We start from the raw sequence: 27,052 nt of genomic DNA, 5'->3' as shown, positions 1-27,052 counted from the left end.
GTACACTCTATAGGTTTTGACAAATGTATAATGACAGGTATCCATCATTATCATATCATACCAAGTATATTCATTCGGGCTGGAACACATGAACTGTGAGATCATGACCTGAGATGAAATCAAGAGTTGGATGCTTAACAGACTGAGCCACGCAGGTGCCCTGAGTTCAAAATATTTTTAAGTTTCTCTTGAGATTTCTTCTTTGACTCATGTATTATTATTCAGATATACGTGGTTTAATCTCAATGCGTTTTGGGATTTTCCAGTTATTTTTCTGTTATTGATTTCTAATCTAATTACATTATTATCTGAGAAAAGACATGGCATGATTTCTATTCTCTTAAATCTGTTAAGGTGTATTCTGTGGACCAGAATATGGTCTATCTTGGTGAATGTTTTCTGTGAGCTTGAGAAGATTATGCACTCTGCTGTTGCATGAGGTAATCTATAAGTATCAATTATATCAAGGTGATGATATCACCTATAAGTATCAATTATATCAAGGTGTTGCTGAGTTCAACTATTTCCTTACTGACTTTCTCTCCTGCTAGATCTCTCCATTTCTAATACAGGAGTGTTGAAATCTCCAACTATGATAATAGATTCATCTATTTCTCCTTGCTGTTCTATCAGTTTTGCCTCACATAATCTGATACTCTGTTGTTTAGGTACATATAGATTAAAGATTGTTATGTCTTCTTGGAGAATTGTTGTCATTATATAATAGTTGTTTTTGTCCCTGATAACTTTTCTTGCTTCAAAGTCTGCTTTGTCTGATATTAATACAGTTATTCTTGCTTCCTTTAATTAGCGTTAGATTTCTATATTTCTCCACCTATGTATGTATTTGTATTTAAAATGATAACATACAGCTGGGTCTTGTTTTTCTGTTTGTTTGTTTGTTTCCTTCATCTGACAATCTCTGTCTTGGTACATTTAGATCGTTGATATTGAAAAATATTATTGAAATAGCTGGATTAAAGTCTGCCATACTTTTTACCATTTTCTATTTGTTGTCCTTCTTTTTTGTTCCTATTTTTGTCTTCTACCATTTTTTTGCCTTTTAGGGGGCATTTTATATGATTCAATTTTCACTTCTTTCTTAGATCTACTCTTTTAGTGGATACATATAGTTTTCAATATACATTTATAGCTAATGCAAGTCTGCTTTCAAATATTTCTATATCACTGCACATGTAATGTGTATACCTTATGAAAACAAAATAATCCTATTTCCTTTCTATTATCCCTTGTATCATTTCTGTCATTCATTTTACTTATATATAAGCATATGTATGCATATATCTCCATAAAATATATCTATGAGAATATGTAATCCACTACATTTTTGCTATTATTATTTTGAATAAACTAATGTCTGTTGGATCCACTAAGAATCAGAAAAATAAAAGTTTGTGTTTTACCTTGACTCATTCCTTCTTCAATGCTCTTCCTTGCTTATGTAGATCTGAATTTCTGAGCTATATTATTTCCTCTCTCTCTAAAGAAACTCTTTTAACATTTCTTGCAAGACAGGTCTACAGGCAATGAACGCTTACATTTTTGTTTGTCTGAGAAAGTCTCTATTTCTTCTTCATTTTTCAATGATAATTTTGCAGAGTACAGAATTCTAGGTTGGTATTTTTTTTTCTTAACACTCTAAGTATTTTGCTCCACTCTCTGAAATCTTAACCGAAATATTAGCAAATAAATATAGCAATATATATAAAGAATTATACACAATGACCAAATAGAAATTATCCAAGAAGTCTAAGATTAGTTTAACATCTAAACATCAACTAATGTAATATTCTTTATTAATAGAATAAAGAACAAAGTCATATAATCATTTCAATAAATATAAAAAAATTATTTGACAAAATACAACAGACGTTTATGATAAACACTTGTAGCATTAAATTCCTTAAACTGTTAAAGGATATCTACAAAAGGTATATAGTTAAAATTATACTTAATGACAACTTCCCAGTGTTTTACTCAAATAGCAGTGCCAGATAAAATAGAAGATAATAAGATTTAAATATTAGATAAACAACAAGGATTTTAGTATAAATATCATCTATTTGTAGATCTCAAATATTGTATATGACACACTAATATAAAAAAACTTATTGTTGGGGTGCCTGGGTGGCTCATTTGGTTAAGTGTCCAACTTCTACTCAGGTCATGATCTCATAGTTTGTGAGTTTGAGCCCTGCATCAGGCTCTGTGCTGACAATTCAGAGCCTGGAGTCTGCTTTGGATTCTGTGTCTTCCTCTCTGCCCCTCTCCTGCTCATGCTCTGTCACTCTCTTTCTCAAAAATAAACAAACATTAAAATTTTTTTTAACTTATTGTTTATATGATATATCAAAGTTTAACTGAGTGTTCTATATTTTTATTTGCTAAATTTGGCAACTTATCCCCTAATTCAAGAACAAAACAATTATATTCCTTTTCATCATCTATCCAGTACTATATAGAAGGTTTTGCTTGTATATTGGAGGCTTTTCTAGTGTTAATACTAGGTACAGTATTCCCATGCTGAGAAAAGGTGAAAAAATAAGAGCACCTAAATTAGAAATAAATAAGTAATATTGTCTTCACTCACAGATGACAGAATTCTGCATGTAGATAATCCCAAGAAAACTAATCACAAAACAAAAAGCTACTCTAACTCATACATGGCTTTAGAAACTATGCAAAGGAAAAGATTAATATACAAAAATCAGTTATTTTCTCTATGCTATCAATAAAAACAAAGATCAGAAAAGAAAATTGAGAAAATTGAGAAAATTCCATTTTCAACAGCACCACAAAGAAAAATACACTTAATAATAAATTTAACAACAACAACAACAAAAGGATAATAACTATACACTGAAAACAACAAATATTGCTGACAGGAATTAATAAAAGTCTAAATGTCTATATAAGTGGAAAAATTTCATGTCCCCATATCAGTAAAAAGGAAATTCCTTCCAGATTGATAAATAGATTCACATAATCTTAATCACAAATAAGAAGGCTATGTGTAGAAATCAACAGGTTAACCTTAAAATTTATATAAAAATGCAAAAGCACTAGAAGAGCCAAAAAATAAAACAAAGAACAAAGTTTGAATACTTACATTTCCCAATTTCAAAATTATATAAAGCTACAGTAACCAAAACAGTATGGTGTTTGTATAGGAATAGACAAAGTCCAGAAATAAACTTTTATATTTATTGTTGGTTAGCTTTTGTGAAATGTATCTAAAAAATTCAATGAAGAAATAAAAACTTTGAGAAGTGGTGATGGACAATTGAATACACAAAAATTAAAATTCAGTCCTGGCCTGATACTATACACAAAAATTAATTTTAAATGGAGCTTAGTCCTAAATATAAGCACTAAAACCACAGAAGAAACAGGAGAAAATCATTGTGGCTTTGAATTAGGCAAAGATCTTTCCTATATGAAACAAAAAGCATGATTTATTAAAAAATGATAAATTGAATCTCATCAAAAGTAAAAATTCATGGGCAAAATTCATTCTTGGGGACTTAGTTGGTTAAGCATCTGGCTCTTGACTTTGGCTCATGTGATGACCTTGTAGTCAGGCTCTGCACTGAATATGCAGCCTCATTAAAATTCTCTCTCCCCTTTTCTCTCTGCCCCTCCCCTGCTCATGTGCATGCTTTGTCTCTCTCAAAAAAAAAACAAAAACAAAAACAAAGCAAAACAAAACAAACAAAACAAAACAAAAAACTTAAAAAATTATTCTCATAAAAACACATAGTTGAGAAAATAGTAAAACAAATCACAGATTGAATTAAAATATTTATAAATCATTTATGTGATAAAGAACTTGTATTCATAGTGTATAAATAAAACTGATATAAATCAATAAAAAAATAAGTCCAACTAAGAAATGGGCAAAATAATTGAATAGACATTTCATCTAAGATTCACAGATGATAAATAAGCACATGTTTTATTGGATCGTTTCTATTTTTATGTCTTCAGGTTATCTAACATTTCCTCTGAATTTTCTAATCTGCTGTTAATCCAATACAGTGAAGTTTTAGAAAATCTCTAACCTATTTTTCCTCTCTAGAAGTTTTGCTTGGATATTTCCTATTTCTCCCATCTCTCTCCTTAAATGTGGTAAATTCTTCCTATGACTTCTTGAAAATATATAATAGAGTTATAGTAACTTTTGTACTTGTATACTAAATCTATCATCTGTGTCATTATTGTATCTGTTTCAGTTTTTTTTTAAATATTATTTATTATTGAGAGAAAGAGAGAGAGGGAGAGAGAGAATGAGTAGCGGAGGGGCAGAGAGAGAGAGAGAGAGAGAGAGAGAGAGAATCCCAAGCAAGTTCCACTCTCAGCACAGAACCCGACACGGGCTCAATCTCATGACCATGAAATCATGACCGGAGTCAGATGCTTAACTGACTAAGCCACCCAGGTGCCCCTGTCTCATTTTTTACCCACCCATTGATACTACCACCAACCATTGCCTGACATAATATTTCACTGCTCTGGTTTCTCTCATCCATTTAATTTTTCTTCTCTCCTTTTTCTTCTTATTCTTAGTCTTTAAATATATCAAGTCTGCATCTGTTTCTCTTTAGCTTTATTTCCTTTTTCTCTTAACAGAACAATTAGGTAATATTATTTTTTTCTTTATTTCAGAAGTCTCCAGTATATCATTTACTTTAACATTTTGTGTTCCTAATTTTTTTAACTGTATGTGCTTTCTCCTATTCACTTTATCTACACTCTTTCTCTGTGTTTGTCTGATCATCCATAATATATATATATATATACACACACACACACACACACACACACACAATATAATTGATTTCTGTCTAAATTTATTCCTCCTACACTAATTCCTGGCCTCTCTAATAGGTTATAGCATATTCTTATTTCAGCTTTGTTCATTTGGAAAATATTAATTAATACTTCCCAAATACTTCCCTAATACTTAGTTGCCTCATCTGTAATATTGATATTTTTATATCATTTCACTCACTATGAACTCCTGGTACTGGACCATGCTAGGGTTCTATCCTCAAGCCTCTTCTCTGTTGACACTCAACTCCTTATGTGACCTCATCCAGGACAATGGATTTAAATTACCCCTGTACCATTGCAGTCCCCACCTTAGCACAGCCCTGAATGCCAGACTCTTCTATACACTTAGAATTATGATTATGACAGACTTCCCAAAGTTTACAACTCCTGATTTAGTCTCATCAAATGTGCTCCTTCCACCACTTCTTCGTCGAAGTAATGCCAACTTCACATTTCTAGTTGCTGAGACCACAAATCTCTGGGCCAATCTCTCTCTTTCCTTTCTGTCCCACTGCAGAGTTAATTCACCAACAAAATGCGTTGGTTCTACTTTCAAAGTACATTAAGAAACTTTTGACTTCTCACAACCTTCATCTCCACCCTCTGGCTTAAACTTTCCCGATCTCTTATTTAAATGGTTGGAAGAGCTTCCTAACTTGTCTCCATGGTTCCATTCTTGTACCTCTCTGGTGTCCAGCTATCTTTTCAAAGCATTTATTGAAACTAAACACCTTCTCATCTCTCTGGCCCCATCACCTACTGTTCTTCCTCCTTATTCATTATCCTGTAGCCCCTTGGGCTCTGCTGTTCATTTGCATGGAATATTTTTAATTTAGGTATTGGCACAGCTCAATCCCTTACTCCCTTCAGGCTTCTTCTCATGTGTTACCTTATCACTGAGGCTGTCCTTGCAGACCATATAGAACAATAATCCCTCTCCCCACTCCTGGCACAAGTTTCTCTTCTACACCTAGCAGGAGATGAATTATTTTTTTCCAATTATTCATTCTAATTCCATGTAAATGGATTATACGTCCTACCTGCTGCCATGTGATTTGTGGTACCATTCTGCAAAAAGAATATATCTGCCTGATTCATTGAAATAATACTCTGCTATATGACTTGTTTGACCAATGAAATAAAAACAGAAGTGGAAGTGTTCTAGTTAGGTCAGAGGTTTTACTACTTAGCTTATGGTTTTGCTCAGTTTCTTGTACCTTTCAGTCTGCCCTGAGAATGCTTTGTCCCAGATCGTTATAGTTACAGTAGGACCACATTGGACCACAGTCAATGCAAGGCACATTGATTTCAGAATTATTATCACAACATAATAGGTGAAGATGGCCATCTGGATATACTGTATATTGCCTATTTTATTTATTTATTGTCTTCCCTACAAAAGTGTTACTACCATAGGAGGAAAGACTTGGTCTGTTTTGTTTTCTCTTGAATCTCCAGAACCTAAAATACCACCTGATACATGGTGACCTTCAATAAATGTTTACATAATGAATAATTCAATAAATAAGTGGATACACTTATACATCTTCACATATATATACATATATTTCAAAAATACTAAATTTTCAAATATGAAATTCGCATTGTTTAAGTACCATGCTTTTCAAACTTTTATAGTTTCCACAGTATAGAGATGAGAGCCCTGTAATAGTATGTGCTTAATATAAATTTTCTGGTATAGTTAAATTGGTATTTACCATCAGTTTGTGTCATAAGGATAAGAAATTTCAAACATGTTCTTGATTTATTAATGACTTTCTAAAGTAGTGTAAATTTTAATATCTTTGCAGATTGTGAAAGATATGGTTTAATTGACTCAAGCTGTCTACTGATGATTTGAATACTAATAAGTCCCCTCTAGGCTCGTATTGGAAAGATCATGAACTTTCAGTCTTATTAGACATTAACAATTAAGGTCAGATTTGATTCAATATGTCAACAAAGATGTAGTGAGTACTTATTATGTGGAGGCATCATTCAAGGAGCTGTGAAAATAAATTAAAAGGTGATTTTAGATGCATATATAATATTACTACATTGAGAATGCTAGTTGAAAAGTCCAGGATAAAGTGAAAGATATCATTATATCTGAACTAATATATGCAATGGAATTTTTCTTTTACTTCTTGAAAATGATGAGAAAAGAAATTACATGAGGACTTTTGATTTTCTTTTGCATGTTATTTTTATTTACAGGATTCCAACAGAGTTAATCATTAATTTATTCAACATGTACTTACTGCGTATGTATTAAGTTCAAGGCAACCTGTTAGGATTCATGTACTAAGATGATGCAGAAAAATTCTTCCCCTTAAGAAGTGCCAAAATAGCTACTTCCTATACAGATATTGTTAAAAAATAAAGAAAATTTTGGTTTAAACAATAACCATGATATTGTATATCAGCTAATTCCAGGCTAAGAAAAATGGATTTATTTTCCCCTCATGAAGAGGAAAAGTCAATTTGTGTAATCAGTGTACCTATAAGACTGATTCCTCCAGGGAAGCTAAGCAGGTCCTGAGATGGCCAAATGTTTCAGTATAGTTACTACCAACCCCAGGTAACCTCAGTTACTCATGTGCCATATAATGTGATAATTTTCTATATGCACCATAATATGAAAAAGGTTGGAGAATGATGCTTTAGGGAGTTTTACAGTGTCATTAGCACTACCAAAGGTTTTGATTAGAAAGTTACATCACAAAGTTTATTTATCTCAGAAATGTTACTCTCATTATTGAAAAACAATATGATAAGTAGCAAAAGACAGACAACATTGAAATAGGCCACAAAATGCCCTGGGGTGTCTCTTATGTCTTTCTGATTTCAATCTCTGAATTCACAGTACTTGTTTTTTATCCCCTCTCTATTTTTCTCTCTGATTTCACAATTTTGAAATTTTTGTTTTAAAATTTTAGGTTACTAATAACAAATCTTTTTTTTTTTTTAATTTTAATGTTTATTTATTTTTGAGACAGAGAGAGACAGAGCATGAATGGGGGGAGGGTCAGAGAGAGAGGGAGACACAGAATCGGAAGCAGGCTCCAGGCTCCGAGCTGTTAGCACAGAGCCCGACACGGGGCTCGAACTCATGAACCACGAGATCATGACCTGAGCTGAAGTCGGACACTTAACCGACTGAGCCACCCAGGCGCCCAACAAATCTTTTACTTCATCTCTAAGTACTTCTATGACCTTTAAAAATTTACACACAGCTACTTTGAACATTCATCATGGAAACATGAGTTAGTATATGAGCAATGTTTTTCAAATTCTATTTCAAAGTTCCTACTTCCTCCAGAGACTAGATATAGATATAGATATAGATATAGATATATTCCCTCCCTCAGGATCCAACTTCAGAAGTGTTCCATTATGCTAAGTAAAACAATTTTCCTTCTTCTCACGAACTTCCAAGATCTGTAATATCTTAATGTGCCTATAATATTTTATATATAGTGTTCAGGATTTTTCAAATTTGTTTAACCATATACATGGTTTTTGTTTCTTCCTTGAGCCCTAGAGTATTTCATAAGAATAATAGTGTTCAATGAAACACTGTTTTGAAAATATGGATATTATCTTAAAATTGTAAAATTTCCAAGTATCCTAATATTGTTGTCAAAGATTAAATGCAATCCCAAGACCAATCTAGTGATTTTTTTTGTTTGGTGAAAATTGATGAAGCGAATCTAAAATTTATTGGGAAATGCAGTGTCAGGAATAGCCATAGTACTTTAAGTATCAATTGCAATATTTAAAAAAGGCTCCCAAATTTAGGAGCTTAAAACAGCATTCATTGTTTTTACTAATCCTGTGAGAGTAAGAAATTGGCTTTACAGAGGCTAGATGGTCCCAGACAGTCACATGTTGGAGGTTGGCACTGGAGATTGGCACTGCTGGCCTCTCTCTCTACGTGGGTGTCTCATCCTACAGGAGGCTGGCCCAGACCTCTTTACCTGGCAGTCTAAGGGCATCAAGAAAACAAGCATACATGCTGCAAGGCCTCATGAGACCTGGGCTCAAAAACACACAGTAATTATTTCTTCCACAGTGTCTTTATCAAAACAATTCAAAGGCAAACCCAAGATTCAAACATAAGGGCAATAGACTCCACCCTATTATATGAATAGCTGAAAAGAATTTGTTGCCATTTTTAACCTACCACAAAAGAGAATCTTCAAAAGAGATGAAAAAGTTGAAAGGCTATACTAGCAGATATGAAAATTTATCATAAGGACACCTAGGTGGCTTGGTCAGTTAAGCATCCAATTCATCATTTTGGCTTAGGTACTGATCCCAGCTCAGGTCATGATCCCATGGTTTGTGAAATCACACCCCACGTCTGGCTCCTCACTGACAGCACAGAACCTGCTTGGGATTCTCTCTCCTCTCTCTCTCTCTGACCCTCCCTCGCTCACACTTGCTCTCTCTCACACTCTCTCTCTCTCTCTCAAAATAAATAACTAAACATTAAAAAAAGAAAATTTATCATAAAGCTATGTTAAGTGGGACGTTGGGTATTAGTGCAAATAGAGAAAAATAGACCAAATAACAGATTAAGAATGTATAGAAAGAGATCCTCACTCAATTTATGACAAAGATGAGACTGGAATTCAGTGGGAGAAAGGTGGTATGTGTCTGGATTTATCTTTCTTTTGGCTTTACTTTCATAAGATTTTTATATGAGATATAAAATTCTTTGTTCAATATTATTTCCTTTTTTAAAGTTATTTTCCTTAAGCGCTCTAAATCTTTTCTATTTCTCTTTAGTATTCAGTGTATTTACTAAGCTATATCTAGGTAGAGTTTTCCTTCAATTTTTCCTTTTGGGGTTTCATAGCTAATACCAAATCTGCAACAATCTTAGCTTCAAATAGAGGAAGGACAGTAGTAAATTAAACAAGAACAGCAGTAAACTAGGGCAGTCATAAGTAGTAACTATAATTAGTAAATTCAAACTGCACAAGGACAGTGATAGTTTATTATTAGTAGTAAATTATAACCATTTAATATAATAGCAATCCATAAGTCCACATTGATACTAAATAATTAGATAGAAAAGCTAGAGAGTTAGAATATTAGCCTGCTAGGGATTCCATAACAGAATACCACAGGCTGGGTGTCTTAAACAACAGAAATTTATTTTCTCACAGTTCTGGAGGCCAGAAGTCTAAAATCAAGGATTAGGCAGACTTGGTTTCTCCTGAGGCCTCTCTTCCTGGCTTGCAAACAGCCACTTTATTGCTACATGCTCACATGGGCTTTTCTATGTGCATGTAGGCTCCTTGTGTCTCTTTTCTTAAAAAGGCAGCAGTCTTATTGGCTTAGGGCCCCACTCTTAGGACTTCACTTAACCTTAATTATATCTTTAAATGGGGGTTAGAGCTTCAATATATGAATATTGGGGGAACATATTTAAGTTCATAAGAAGCAGATGATAGGTAGATACATACATACATACATACATACACGCCTGCATGCATACATTTAGATAGTTTACAACCATTATAGTAAATTTGGGAAGAAATAATCAGCGAATTGACTGAGTTGATATTTTCACAGATAGTAGGGTGTTTGCATGGTTTTATGGTACCTCCTTACAAACTGTTTATTAGGAGAAAAAGAGTAACTATATAATGGAGAAAACAGACAACTGCTTGACTAGGTGATCAGAATTGACATCACCAATGCGGAGCAGAGGGGTATTATGTACTTCCCTATGTGATACCCTGAGAAAGACACAATATCACTTTTATAATACTCTGGTTGAGGATGTTTTTTGTTTGAATTTATCTATTTATTTATTATTATTATTATTTTAATTTTTAAGTTTTTATTTAAGTTCCAGGGGCCTCCTGAGTGGCTTAGTTGATTGAGTGTCTGACTTGATTTCAGCTCAGGTCATGATCCTAGGGTGATGGGATTGAGCCCTTCATTGGGCTTCATCCTGAGCATAGAGCTAGCTTGGGATTCTCTCTTTCCTTGCCCCTCTCCCCGTTCACACTCTCTCTAAAATAAAAAGAAGAAAGAAAGAAAGAAAGAAAGAAAGAAAGAAAGAAAGAAAGAAAGAAAGAAAGAAAAATAAAGAAAGAAAAGAAAGAAAAGAAATCCTAGTTCGTTAACATTGTAATATTAGCTTCAGTAGTAGAATTTTGTGATTCGTCACTTACATACATACTGAGCGCTAATCACAAGTGCCCTCTTGGGCAGAAGACATAATAGACATTTTTCCAAAGAAGACATACAGATGACTAACAGACATATGAAAAGATGCTAAACATCACTCATCATCAGGTAAAAACAATTCAAAACTACAATGAGATATCACCGCACACCTCTAAGAATGGCTAAAATCAACAACACAAGACACAACAGGTGTTGGTGAAGATGTGGAAAAGGGGAACCTTCTTAAACTGTTGGTGGGAATGCAAACTGATGCACCCACTCTCAAAAACAGTATGGCATTTCCTCAAAAAGTCAAAAATAGAACTATGTTACGATCAGCAATTGTACTACTAGGTATTTACCCAAAGGATACAAAAATACTGATTTGAAGTGACACATACACCCCAATGTTTATAACAGCATTATCAACAATAACCAAATTATGGAAAGAGCCCAAATGTCCACTGACTGATAAACAGATAAAGAATATGTCACACTCACACACACACACACACACACACACACACACACACACGAATATTACTTAGCCATCAAAAGGAATGGAATCTTGCCATTTGCAACAGCATGGATGGAGCTAGAGTGTATTACACTTAGCAAAATAAATCAGTCAGAGAAAGACAAATACCATATGATTTCACTCATATGTGGAATTTAAGAGATGTAGCAGATAAACACAGGGAAAAAATGGGCCAACCATAAAGAGACTCTTAACTATAGAGAACATACCAAAGGTTTTTGGGAGGTCTGTGGTTGGGGATGGGCTAAATGGATGATGGATATTATGGGGGCACTTGTCATGATGAACACTTGTTACACATAACTGATGAATCACTAAATCCTACACCTGAAACTAATATTACACTGTATGTTAACCAACTGGAAGAAAAAAAATTCCAGTTAGTGTACAGTCTAGTATTTCTAATATGCTTTTATGTTTTTCAGTTATTAGAATTATTAGAGGTAGCACTCCATGACACTTTCATAAGATATTTCTTAAAAATTTGTAACTTCTTTATTCATAATGAAGAAATAAAAAATGCAATGAAATATATATGCAGATCTAGGCCCATAGAGGTTTTTATTTCCTCTCCAATAATATCAATTCAAAGTATATCATTCAATACGTATGCTCTAAGTGTCTTTGTCAACATTTAGAAAAATAAAAGGGCTCACTTTGTAAAAAAATAAAAGTGTCGATGGCATGAAAGACACACACACACACACACACACACACACACATACACACACACAAATAAATGAAGGTGACATCTAGATGTAACCCATGATCCTGAACACTTGTACTCAAGGGGAAACAATTTTAAAGGGGTTATTGTTGAGATAACAGAAAAAACTAGAATATAGACTAAGATAGATAAAATTATTTTATTACTTTCAAATTCCCTCAATTTATTATGTGCATGTAGTTGTGTAAAACAATTTCCCTGTGTATAGGAAATGCACACTGGAAATTTTAAGGATCAAGAAGCATGATATAACCTGAGGCTCTTCTCATGTAACATGAGGCTCTTAGACTCAGCAAGTCATTCAGACTCACAGGAGCCTCCCAGGACACACTGGGCCACCACTCTAATCAGAAGGAACACAGGCTGGGCATCTCAGCCTGCCAGAAGGGGAAAGTCAGCCATTGCTCTTTCCCAAGAGTCTTTGCTGCATTCCAACATTGTAAAGGCTGAGACATAATCCAAACCAGGATGTAGGAGGAGCTGATCTAGTTTAAAAGTGTCAGGCCCCACAGGGCCCGATATCTCTAGTAAAATCTTCATTAGCAGTGATCCCAGCGTCCCTGCAAAGGATGTGCCAGCTATAAGAGTGAATACATTCACGGAAGCCTGAGATACGGTTTACTACCAAGGATTCAGGCAGTTTATCAATTATTATTATTATTAATAATTATTATTAATTAGAAATCATTATTCCCATAAGCATCCAGTAACATCGTTGACATTCCAACATTTATCAGGTAAACTAGAGAAACAGAGCTAGCGAGTTAATCAAAGATCAAATTTGCAGGCAAATGAGAAATATTTTTGCTAAAATTTCGATCATAGTAACCAATTCTCTGGGGCACCTGGGTGGCTCAGTCGGTTGAGCTGCTGACTTTGGCTCAGGTCATGATCCCAGGTTCGTGGGTTCCACCCCGTCATCGGACTCTGTGCTGACAGCTCAGAGCCTGGACCCTGCTTTGGATTCTGTGTCTCCGCCTCTCTCTGCTTCTCTCCCATTCAGTCTCTCTCTCTCTCTCTCTGTCTCTCTCTCTCTCAGAGGTGAATAAATGTTAAAAAAGTAAATAACCAATTATCACTTGGCTCATAAGGAATGATAATGGTAGTGTGCATTGGTCTCTGTGTGGGTGAGTGTGTATACAGAAGAAATAACAAGAAAAGAGGTGTAGCAAAATAATATTTGCTGAATCTAGATAAAAGGTATATGGGAGTTACCTGTACCACTCTTGAGTCTTTTCTGTAAGTGTGATAAATTTTCAAAGTGAAAAGCTTTTTGTGAGTGAATTGTAATATGAAAAAAAGGTAAAATCATTAATGTTTGAAATGACTCTGTTTTCTTAAATTATCTTTGACAGTTTTATTTCCAAATAACCCAGATACAATATGTTAATGTAAATTTTCAGGGAAAAATAACCTCTCTTAAGTTCCATAGTTATCAATGTAATGTGCAATTTCTCTGGGCTTGTAGAAAGCCTGCTTGCCTTTTTAAAAATTCTGATAAAAGAGAAATATAATCTGTTTATATCATGTAGAATGATGACATTCAAATAACATAACATGTGCTTTTTAAAACTCTGCTGCTTTTTTCTCTACAGTGGTTGAACACTGTCAATAAGAGTCAAATTTAATTATGCAGATGACAGAAAACAAGGCATATTCTGTCTTTCCTCACTGGTGCAGAAAGTTGCCTTTCAAGATTTTCTGTCTACAATCTAAAGATCATTTGGAATTCTAGACACTTCCATGGAGTTCAAAAGTGCAGTCCACTTCATTTCTCATCCATGAATATCTGGATTGCCCTTAAAGCTATTAAAGGAAATGAGAATGAAAGCCTACATTCAAGTAGTGAGGCCGGTCAGGAGTAGGTAATAATGAAATGAGATGAATCCATTTTACTGATGTTGTTCCTATATCCTCTTTCCTGATCAAATGTAATGAAAATGTGGTGTATCAAAGAAATATATGTGGAAGTAAAAAAAAAAATCGATGTTTTAAATTCATTTTATGTGGTCCAGTCATTTAATAATCCCACTTAAAGATTGTTGATCATGGACAATACATTAGGGATGCATTTTAAAATATAATTGTACTAAAAAAATAATAAAAAAATAAAATAAAATATAATTGTACTTTATATTTTCTTAGTAGTTTATAGTCTTTAAGCATTTCATTACAAATTCTTCACAAACATTCCTTGAACATGTATCACATTTCAACATGTGAGAAATTATTTAGAAGAAATCACTCCTTCTGAGGTTGATGTTTTCATTTGCATTTTATAGAGAAGTCAAACTAAGAGTAAATATTCAAGTCTAATCAGATAGGAAAAGAATGATTTTTAATATAGAAAACAATACTTCTATTTTTCATGTTTTAATGCATATATATTTTTCTTTTATGTTGGCATTATGGGACTATGTACTAATGCTATGTGGCATAATGTATGTTTTTGATACTTTAGATGATCTTCACATGACACAAAAAAATCACCCCTAACTTTTTCAGTGGCACCGTCTTCTCCTGATCATTGTTCAATGAGATGTGGATGCACATTTGTTGTCATTTTAAGTGAGTCAGAGATAGAGTCTGTTATTGTGTTATATTAAAATGAATTTCTATTTAATATATAGCATTCCTTTTTGAATATAGCCAGCACTATGTCCACATGAATATTATATAACCATAAATGAAACTTCTTATATTTCTGTAAATTGCCAACAAATAGTTATCACAAATATTACCAATTTTTATTCTCACAGCAATCCTACATTGTAGACATTATTATTTCTCAATTAAAGGTGAGAAAACTAAGATTCATTTTTGTTCAGAGACATACACTTAGAAAGAAATAGATATAAAAGTCATATCATATTTAGTTTCAAAGTCTTCTTCTCACCTCCACAAACATAAATAAATATTGTTTTATTTTATGAAGTAAGAAAGATGAGAAATTAACTGTCTTATTTCCTCAGATGAAACTCTTTAGGAGAGAATAAATGTAGCCAAAACTCAAAGTCTTGGAAAATTTGATCTTTATCCCAAGAGAGATTGGAAAGTTCTTAGATATTTAAGGGCTATGTTAATGACAATTGTGCAAAGTCGTCCTTAAATGCTGCCAGGAATTGAAGGAGAGCAAGTGGCTAGATCTCAGAGAAAGTTGAATTCTCCTATACAAGGTGATGAGTGGCTGAAAATGTATCCCATTACCACAGAGGACACTGGCTTGAAAGCTAAGGTAAAGGCTGTGATGGTTAGTGACTGGGCATGAAACACCCTGAAAATTGCAATGAAAATGCTGACTCTAAGCTTGGCAAGTGGAGGAAGTGGATTCCTTGAGCTTTAGAACCACCTAAACCCTGACAAACCTCGTAGACCCAAGCAATGAGCAATTCAGCACTATCTTTCATGGACTGGAGAACAATGCACAACCTTAAAAATCACTCACATAGAGTAAGCCTTGGAGTCTATGGGCTCCTGATTTCTCCAGAAAGTACAGTTTGAAAGAATTTTAATGTAAAATGTGATCCAGGGAGCAAGAGTGTGGAAGACATATGGCGCAAGAAAGGAGAGTTACTATAAAGATGCACAATTCAGTTAGCCAATAATTGTTCGTTCTAAAACTACCTCCTGAAGAGCCATATAAAATGCATCTCAGGACTGACTCTCAGGGAAATAAAAGGGAAAATTATACACCATTGGTCAACATTGTCTTTTCTTCAAGGGGCATAAACATCATCAATTGAAGAATGCAAGAGCTGCACTTTAATATCAACAGCTGAGTCCTGGGGTAGAAGCAAGAGGAGCTTTGCAACATGGATCACATAACCGGTTACAGGAGTAGCAGCTGAAAAAAGAAAACTATGAGGGCAAGAGAATCTTAACTCACAAGAGAGGTTCCATATCAACTACTCTGATTTAACTCAAATACACCCATATGCTCTATTAAGTCTAATTCATTACAGAATTGCCACAAAGGGGAAGGTCCATGTCAGTCTCTGAAAAGATTTAAAATAAGTCAACTCTGGGAACAAATCTTCTTTGCTGTATTTGTTTGTGAAGATATTCATATTTCTTTTCCATCACCCATTTTTATTTGCTTATACCTTCAACCAGCATTCCAACTATCTTGCGTGGTTTGTCTTTATCACCAAGGGATGTGAGTTGTTATATGCTTCACGTCTATCAAACTGTGATTGTTTTAGTTATACATTTGCCACTTAGTCCTCTGTGTTAGGACATAGCTTTCCATACTTCTGCTGTCTATTAGCAGTCCTGGCTCTTGATGGAAATTAGGGTTCCATTATTCCTACCAATCTAGTAACTTTTTTCCTGTGCTTACTGAATTATCAGCATTAAGAACTTCAACATGACCAGGTGGCTTCACGTTCAGTGAAAGCTTTATTGCATTCCTTCGAAGAGGAAGCTCTAATTCTGGACCTCTGTTCTACTAGATTATCTGCATCTGGGTTTTGGAATGTATGAAAAAAAAAAAAAACTAACGGACCCAATGGCCATGCATCCGTTGTATCACCTCCTTTGCCATAAAAATGTATGTTCTGGTAGGAGACAGTATTGTGCATGGTAGTATGTCAATATGTTACACTCCTGTGTGACCTAGGAGAGCAAGATAGAGACTCTGGCAGAAATTGTGCATTCAGGGAAGGCAAATCCATGCCCAGACTAGACATTAACTCAGAAAACCAGGAGTGAGAGAGACAGGCACATGGCCTGGGCCCAAAATAATCTATCCTCAGGCTGTACCTGTATGAAGCTAGTCGAGGCCCACACAGAATGGGGTTTGTGGCTTTATGCATGTAAAATAGTAAATACTATTCACTATGGTGACTAAATCACTATAGTAAATGCATAAATAGTAATGTAAGATTCTAGGTAACAAGGGAGAGGAAGGAGATTCTTAAAATCACTGAAATTTGATTTTAAGGCACATAAAAGGCACAGAAGTCATTCAATTTTACTTAGAAATATGACCTTCCTTGCAATAAAGTATCCCATTAAAAATCAGACTATATTCTGTGGTACTTATATCTATGGGAAGTAATCAAATGGATCAAAGAAACTTTTATTTTAAGGAAAATAGCTAGGACATTGCTAGAATTTATATCCTAAACAATCCCCAAAGTATCTCACGAAGTGTTGATGGAGTTTTCCACAGCTAGGTATTAGATTTCTGACCCATTTGGTGATATATGGACAAATATCCCATGTGCTTATCCCAGAGTGATAAGTTATAAATATTCCTAACTCAAGGACAGTGCTCTGAAATGTAGCAGTCACTGATTTTGGTCTTTAAGATATTGCCTTCCCTATCAGTGGATCCCTCCTAACAGTTAAAGAAACTGGACAGCATTAACCCCAAGTAGACTGCCCTTGTCTTGTTAAACTCTTGGTCACTCACTGTTGTGATTATGGTTTTCTCTCCATGTTTATCATAAAAATCAAAACAACCTGACCTTTTAGCAGCTGACATTTGTTTTTCTAAAGGGAGAATCCTGCTCACAGTAAAAATCAGACACCAAATGCTTCTCTCAGATTGCTCAAATTCCTTTCTTTGGCTGACTCACTGATAAGGATATTGTGGAGCCCATGCTTATTTAGGGTTAATGACTGCTACAATGCTTATAAGGGTGAATTCTCAACTGGAATGAATGAACCGAAAGAAAGTGCATATACACCTTCAAAACCCCTGGAATTTTCCTCTGTAATCATAAGAACTGTGCATATGTACAAAAGGTGGTAAAATTGGAAATAAGATTTCAGCATCTCTCTTCTTTGGTGTCATGTCAATTCCTTGGTGATTTGAAGAGGAAGAGCAAGGAGTCCTAGGAGTAATAGTATAGATTGTTTAATATAAATACTTCTCTGTTAGAAAATGGAAAGAAAATGATATACGATAGTAACAAAATCTAAAATACTTTGCAAGAAATAACGTATATAAGATACATGCAAAGAATGTTGTTCAAGAGCATAAAACAAAACCTCAACAAAAGGAAAACTGTATCGTGAGGTTAGACAGGAAGATTTAAAGTAAAGATTTTGGGGGCACCTTGGTGGCTCAGTTGGTTAAGTGTCCGACTGTTGATTTCAGCTCAGGTCATGATCCCAGGATCTTAAGATCAAGCCCTACATTGGGCTCTGCACTGAGCATGCAGGAGACTGCTTGGGACTCTCTCTCTCTCCCTCTGCCCCTATCCCCCACTCATGCTCTCTCTCTCTTTAAAATCTCTAAAATATATATATATATATATATATATATATATATGTATATATTAAACAAAGATTTTCATCATTCTGTATTTATTATATAAGATCAATACAGTTTCAACCAGAATCTTTATAGTCATGCTTTTGTAATTTTTAACTACATGAATTTATAATAAGATTAATATAGAGCGGTAGATATTTAAAATAGCCAAAATGTGGGAAAAAAATACATGCATATCATGTATTCAAATTAATTTTAAAGTTTCAATAGTTAAAGCAATTGATTTGAGAGCTACAGGGCAAGAATAGATTAAATAAAGAAAAGACTGGGGCCACCAAAAGCTTGGGGTTGAAATAGGAGCCCTTACAAAAGCATTTTACATGAAAGTTGGCATTTGTATTGCATACATATGAAATTATAAATTTCAACATTAAGAACTGCTTTATCAGCTTCAAAATTATGTATGTACACTTTTGACATTCTGCTAAAGGAAAACTAAAGGGAAATGGGATGTATTACACCAAGTGAGTCCATTGATGTCACTATTTGTTGTATACGGAAGGGAAGTCACTAACATAGAAATTCATGCCTCAGCAAATAATGTTGATAGTATAAAATTTGAACATTAAATTTGGGGCTTTCTGTACTATGAGTAATGCAAACCTTTAAGTTCGTACAGCAAATCGTGTGGTGCAATCTTGACTGAGTAAAATCCCGCAGTTTTACGTTAGATTTTCAGAGAAACTGATAATCATATGATGTCAGTTGATTTGGGAATTGACTTGTTGAAAGCACAGTGGGATAGTGGGGAAGTGAGGCAGAGAAATGAAGGAAGGCAATACAGATGGTTAATGACCAGATTCTGCCGTGACTACAAGAACTCACCCCCACTAGCGATTTCTGAGGAAGTGAATATAGTCTGACTCTGAGTTGTCCCACTATAGGGCAAGGAATCTGAAGTATTTATCTAGTAATTCCTATCTCTGATTTTTGAGGAATGCTCCTCCGGTCATTAACTTCTTAGCACTTTTGGATAACTTTATACACGAACTGAGGAACTGAGAATTATGTAGATGGCAAAAGATTTTAGACCAAGAGGTGTTGGTGTTTTCAGTAGAAGCCATTGACACATAAGGAATATGACTTTATAAGATACAAAAAGGACACCATGCAAAGGATCAGTGTCTGCTAAAGAATATGAGCAGGACATTGACAGAAACTATTATCCATACTCTAAAGGGCTGTTTTGTCGATATCTATAATTCAAACAATTTAGTCATATCTAGTCATTATTAAGGCGCCCAGCAGAACCAACAACATTCCCACCAAGGAGAAAGCTTTTCTGAGCTTGGGGAAAGAAGTCCAACACATAGAAATTTAGCCTTTGTGCTAAATGACATTTCAAATCAGTGTTAGAAATGGTTCATTGCATTTTAAAAGGATGAAACGATAATTAGTTTCTAGTAGTGGATAATTATTTTCCTTGCTGTTCAAATCCATTTTCTTCTCTCTTATAAAATTGCTCAAAATCTCTCCCAACTTTACTACCATGCAGATGAAGGGGTAGTACCTGTAGTTTAAGGGGGGGGGGGGGATGGGAGGAAGAAAAGCTCACTCAGCAACATCTCAGGACCCACACCATATTTGCTGTGAGAATGAGCATTAGACTCAATACAAGTCAATGAGAATTTATCCTAGGACTTTTCTTCAAACTGTAGAAAAAATCATTTCTTTTCCTTTGTATGTGAAACTATAAATCATAAACTTAAGATTCATTAGCCAAGTTGACATGAGTCTGAAATGAAGCCAAGGCAAAGCTGAGATGAACTTTTTATTTTGTTTTTTGATGTAATTATTTAATGATACAAGAAAATGACATGTTATGAAACAAGCTGGTTACAAGTAGGGGTTAGAAGATGATTTCACTTTTGATTAAAAAATTTAAAATTGTGTATACAAAACACTGGATGGTTACATACTACAAAATCAACAGTATTTACTCCTGTTCAGTGATTAAATATTCTTCTCTTTGCTTTTGCGTATTTTTTGAAACATGATTATTTCTGAAACAAAAAAGAAAAATGAGTTATTGGATGTCTTAGAAGAACAGTTATTAAATGCCAGAAGTCCAGCAGTCAAGGCGCAAACCCCAGGACAGGTCCAGCCAGGGTGACAGTGGTCAAGCCCAGATGAAGAGTATCATTCTTTTTTTTTACTACTGGGATACTATTTTTATCAGACTGTTTCCTCCACATTTGATGTTCTCAGTGTACTTATATTTAACAGGAGTCTATGAATATTAACTGGCACAGCAGCAAAATGATGCTAGCACCTTTGGTTTCAAATTGATAAAAATGTAATAACCATTTTATAGTTATAAAATGCACTAGAAATAAAACAAGATGGATGAAACACTCTCGCAATGAAAATTTTACAAAAGACTTCTGTTGTCATTGTTTGAGCCCTGAGAATGAAGGTCATTGAAACTCTGCGATGAAGGTCAGACTAAGGTCAGACCTACCACTGGAATTTTAAGTGATACAAGCCAATAATGTTCTCTATGTTATAAAAAGCTTAAATTAGGTTTTAAATTAGTTAGATTTACAATATGACTGTAGGAGAGAAAGGAAAATTAGATCTATTCTTTGCACCATTATTTTTATTTCTTCAATTTCCACATTGAAGAATGATGATTTAAATTTAGACCTCTGCTAATAACCAAAACAACTAACAAACAAAAATGTACTGCAAAACAAGCAAGAAGAGGAGTTCTAGATAAAAATACAGAACACCTTCTATAATTAGAAATGTGGAAAGCTTTTCTTTGCCTGTTTCTGAAGACACAAACATAAAAGAAAATGCTATATTTAAAAATTTTTAAACTTGAAAAGATACTATGAATAAATTTCAAAGACAGTTAACATATTGAGGGAACTATTTTAAAGGACAAAATGCTAATTTTGCTAGGAAAAAAAAGAGCTCCAACAGGTAAAGAAAAATGGAATGACTAGATATAAAAATGGCCAGTTTATATTAAAAAATACAATAGTAGATAAAGATGTAAATAGATATAAATCTAACTACATAATCCAATTAATTTAAAACAATTAAAACATACTATTGTAACTTATCGGATTTATGAACGTTAACAAAAAGTTAGAAACAATTATGACAGAGTTTGGTGAAAAAAATCAATCTCACTTCTGTAGAACATGCAGTATGCTATAATTATTTAGAGCGATTTAGCAACATATATATATATATATATATATATATATATATATATATAACATTCAAATGTAATTAGGCATTTCTACATTTAAAAAGTGTCACATGGAGGCACTTGCAATAGTTACAAAATGTTCCTTTCAATATTATTGGTAATAGCAAAATATTCAAAGGAAGCGCATGCCCATCAGTTGGGAATATTGTCATAAATTAACTGTTTTCAGTGAACTATTCTTTAGTATGTAGGGCCACAGAATTATAAGTACTTTAAACTTTATAAGTAAAATTTACCAAAGAATAGAAAATAAAACACAAAACCAACAGCAAGTTATTATGTTTAGTGTGGTACATTTGTACCAGAAAATAATATGTGTTTATATAAGGATGTTAAGTGTGAAAATATAAACAAAGACAAATAAGAATGATTGTGAAAAATCCAGGAATGCACTATAAATTCAATAAATGATTATTTTTACAAGTTATGAAATTATAGTACTTTAGTCTTGTATGCATTATTATAATTTTATCAATTGTAACCAGCATGCATCATTTTTAATAATCAGAAATAAATTAATTAACTAAAATGGGAAGAAAAGGGAATTTACACCCGTTATTCTATGCCAAATGATAACAAATAAACAAGACTTTCTTTTCACAAACAAAACAGTTCCCATACTGTTACAATCAAAGATTCTTATAACTAGTTATATAGAGATTGATTGCCATTCTCCCCAAATTATAAGCTTCATGAGTGCAGGAATCATATTGTTAGTAAATGTACACCCAAAGCATCAAGTCATTCATATAGGCAGTAAATAATTCAATTACAAATTACTTTAATTTAATATAATTTGAAATGTTTGATAAGTATTTAATAATTTTATATATTTGTTTTTATCCAATAATTCACAAGCATAATTTTAAAGGATCAACAACATGATGGATTTGTATGAAAAACAAGATTCTACTATTTCACAGTGCTGTTCCCAAAAGTTATCATTTTAGTTACTTTTATAATGCTCTATTTCTATTTTTAAGTAATATATTTTCAGAAAAATTTGTCAATTGAAAAAATTATATTGATGTTATTTTTTGATGATGATGATGTAGTTTACACTAATCCTATTTCCCTCATATCATCTTTCCAGTGTGGGGGCTGAGGAGAGGGAGGGGGAATTTGTGTGCGTGTGCACGTGTGTATACATGTGTTCCCCCTGATGGTATTTAGTGGGAGTACATAGCCTATTAGTGGAATTTGTAAGACAAATATATATATTACTCCATTATCTTTCAGATGTTGAAACTAAAGATACCCCTGTGATTTCTTCTAATGTGATCCATTTATTTTTGCTTATTTTGTTTATTGTATAAATTCTGAAATAGTTTAGGATAGTTTCCTTATTTCAGATGGTTTAACATTTTTGATGCTGTGCCTTAACTTGATTCCTTCCTCCCTCCTTACTTCTTTCCTTCCATTCCTCATTCTTTTTTAAATGCCAGAGGCTGGACAATTAGTAGGTACTTAAAATATGGAGATTCTTTCATCACTTCTGGACTATTTAGAAATTATTTATTTACACATATGCTTCCTCTCTACTTTTTTCCCTAAGAGCTCCTACAATCAGATTGGCAGATGGAGTACACACAGCAGAGAGTTGGGAAGCACTTCCTCAGATAACTGGCATTATAACAGTGTGATGAATTCAAAGTGAAATGTTGGCAAGGCTTCAAAGCCTGATAATCTCCTACACTCACAGCTCAGATGGACTCCCTTGGGCAGCAGCCACCTCTGGTCACCAGAAATCTGACTCATACTGATCCTTTAAACTTACCACGGGTCCCAAAACTGCAAGTCGTTGGGCCAGCCTGAAACTTACCTCAGGACAATCATGGACTCAGGCTGCCTTAAGGACCCACAGCCCAATAACTTTGCCTTTCTTTTCCTGTTCTACATCTAGGGCACTTCCATCTCCATCTTTATACCTAGGAGTACAAAAGCCTCATGTTGCTTCTTTTCCCCACAATAGAGGTTGATTTCTCATCAGAAAAAAAAAAAATGTCCCAGAACTTATAAGGATAAAAGCCTCTTTAGCCTCCTGCACCTCCAACTTGACAGAGGAAAGCTTTGCTTTCACTATTAAATAGAAGTTTATAAAGAGTCAGTTTCTGTCTAGTTCAATCTGAGGAAACAAGTCAGGTAGCACTGCTGGGACTTTTTTTTTTCTTTTTCTTATTTCAAATGTTCATTTGAGTGAACAAGAGCACGTATGCTTGAATAGGAAAACTATGGAGCAGGAAACCAGGGAATTACATGTACTGAAATATTGGCACAGAAAAACAGAATAGAAATCAGAGTGGTTAGTACTTACAGAGTAAAAACATATTGAATTAGGGGAGAATCTACACCACAGTTAAAACAAAGCAGTCCACAAACCTCTGCAAATATTTAAAAATACTCCATGATGGGGCGCCTGGGTGGCTCAGTGGGTTAAGCCTCCAACTTAGACTTAGGTTATGATCTTGTGTTTTGTGGGTTTGAGCTCCACATTGGGCTCTGTGCTGTCAACACAGAGCCCACTTTGGATCCTCTGTCCTCTCTCTACCTCTCCCCAGCTTGCTCTCTCTCTCTCTTTCTCTCTCTCTCAGTGTCTCTCTCTCAAAAATAAATGTTAAGCAATATATGTATAAAAAATACTCCATGATGGAAGTTTTCTTCCTATCTGATTATATGTCATTTGAAGTATCTATCTATTATCTATTATCTATCTATCTATCTATCTATCTATCTATAAAGCAATAGCCATAAAAATAGCAAAAGCACTTCTTTATTAAATATCAGTATATTTAAATGAAATATAACACATTAACCAGCATCTCTAAAATTATAAATATTTTTAAAGAGAGCTCTTATAATCAATTTTGCAATAACAACTTGATGCACTTTTTAAATGGTCTACTTAAAGACACAACCAGCTGTTGATTTTGAAGCTGAGTTGTATCTGTAGTCATAGTCTCACTGTCAAATAAGTGAGTTTGATGCTAAAAACAGAAAAAATACTTTATGCATTCATAAACCTATTCTATATTAAATATTCATTAAGTACTTATTTTTGTTAGGCATTGTCTTAACTAAATTGATTTCTTCTCTTACAGAAGTTTAAGTTTCAGTGTAGAAACTTACGAAGTCCAAGTAAGTATAATTAAAATTTTAAGTATATATAATCTATATAAATACATAAACAAATATTAACATATACAATACATACAAATACACATATATGAGAATTTCACTGTAAAGTTATAGGGGCGTCTGGGTGGCTCAGTCGGTTGGGCATCTGACTTCAGTTTGGGTCATGATCTCACAGTCCGTGAGTTCAAGCGCCACATCGGGCTCTGTGCTGACAGCTCAGAGCCTGGAGCCTCTTCAAATTCTGTGTCTCCCTCTCTCTCCGTCCCTCCCTTGTTCATGCTCTGTTTCTGTCTCAAAAATAAATAAAAACATTAAAGTTTTTTTAACTGTAAAGCTATAAAAGGAAGATACATTGTCCTAAAACCTATGAAAAAGGGATGAAAATTGGAGACATTTGCACTGAAATCTGAATTATAGGTTGACACTACTTAGGATAGGAACCTGTAAACCTTTGCATAATTTCTGAATGACAGCAGAAACAAAGTAACATTTTTTGTCTGATTCAAATGTTCTGTTGCCCCAGAGTGGAAATCATTAAAAAACCCTTTACCACTGCCTGAATATCACCTTCTAAATCAGGAAAGACCTGAGACTATCCAAACATAATACACATCAAAACTAGACACTATCTCTTGGGGCACCTGGGTGGCTCAGTTGGTTGAGCATCCAACTCTTGGTTTCTGCTCCGGTCATGATTTCACAAACGGAACCCAACATCAGGCTCTGTGCTGACAATACAGAGGAGCCAGCTTGGGATTCTCTGTCTCCCTCTCTCTCTGTCCCTTCCCGGCTCATGCTCTCTCTCTCTCAAAATAAATATAAATAAACTTAAAAAAAAAAACTAGATTATTTCTTAACTTTACAAACATTAGTTCTATGAAATCCATCTGCTACCAGGTTCCTGGTAAAGTTGATTAAAGAAAACTTCCTGTGCTTACCTTGGAAGTAAAAATTTTGTGACAAAATTCCCTAAAAATTCTAACACAGCACAGTTCTCTTTAACATGTTTTAAGTATTTTTGGGTAGGCATAATTAAAGTCTAGTGTCTTTATACCCTTCTTTTATGCAGATTATCTTTTGAAGACACAAAAACACCAACCAAGCAAATATGGACTGTGGTGTAGAAATTGTTTTGTTAGGTAATTCCCACAGTTTGGTCAAATTTCTTTCAATCCCTTTAATAACTTATCTATCTAGCGTATTTTTTAAAATGGACACAACAGCTTTCAATGTATTAAAAATGCAGTTTCTAAGTTTGAAGTTTGCTGTGTTTAACAGAAGTTTTTGCAGTTCTATCAGCAAATTACTGCTTTTAGAAACTTTGTCCTTCTGCCCTGTGTGAGCTCTACAATGAATTACTGACATGTGAATAGGCAGTTGTAAAGGTTCTGGTAAAGCAGCCATAAATTTTTCATGAGATGTTTTAGTCCTCATTTTAAGTAGAAAATCCTCTATTTAAACCCTTTTTTTTCTGTTGTATTACAGACATCACAGCTACATTATATATATGTAAGTATATATGTGTATTTGTATATGTGAACATAGTATATATTTTATTTATATGACCAATCACATAACTAATCACTAACATTATCAAGTATGCGATAAAAATAGAAATATCAGATAAATAGGGCCAGATTTTTCAAAATTTGATATTCTCAAAGCTTAAGGAGAGGCTATAGCCAATTTTAGCTTTCAAAGCCTCTTCAGATTCTAGATCTTTGGATTTTAGATCTCTAGATCCTCTCCAGAGGATCTGGAGAATTATCACTCAATTGTTCTGGCAGAGATTTTGCTTGTTAAGCTGTAATCCACTATCTGTAATACTGTACTAGTCCACCAAATTGTCCATTTTTGTTTTTAAATAGTTAAAGATAATAGCAGGAGGGTCCCAAGAACCTTGAGGTATTCTTTACCAGAAACACTGGGCATCTTCATAAACAAAAGCAAATACGAATTTAGACTTGTCCATTAGAGGAACAGGAGAGAAGGAAGGAAAGAAGAAAAGGAGGGAGAGAGAGAGGGAGGGAGGAAGAAAAGAAGGTAAGAATTGCAGATCAAAGATCAAATACCCAGAAATAAATTTTTGCAGTGATACCAAAG

The sequence above is a fragment of the Panthera tigris genome, chromosome C2 (genome assembly GCF_018350195.1).
Source record: "Panthera tigris isolate Pti1 chromosome C2, P.tigris_Pti1_mat1.1, whole genome shotgun sequence".
Taxonomy (NCBI): domain Eukaryota; kingdom Metazoa; phylum Chordata; class Mammalia; order Carnivora; family Felidae; genus Panthera; species Panthera tigris.
The sequence above is the reverse complement of the archived record's forward strand: the minus strand, read 5'-3'. Positions refer to the sequence as shown.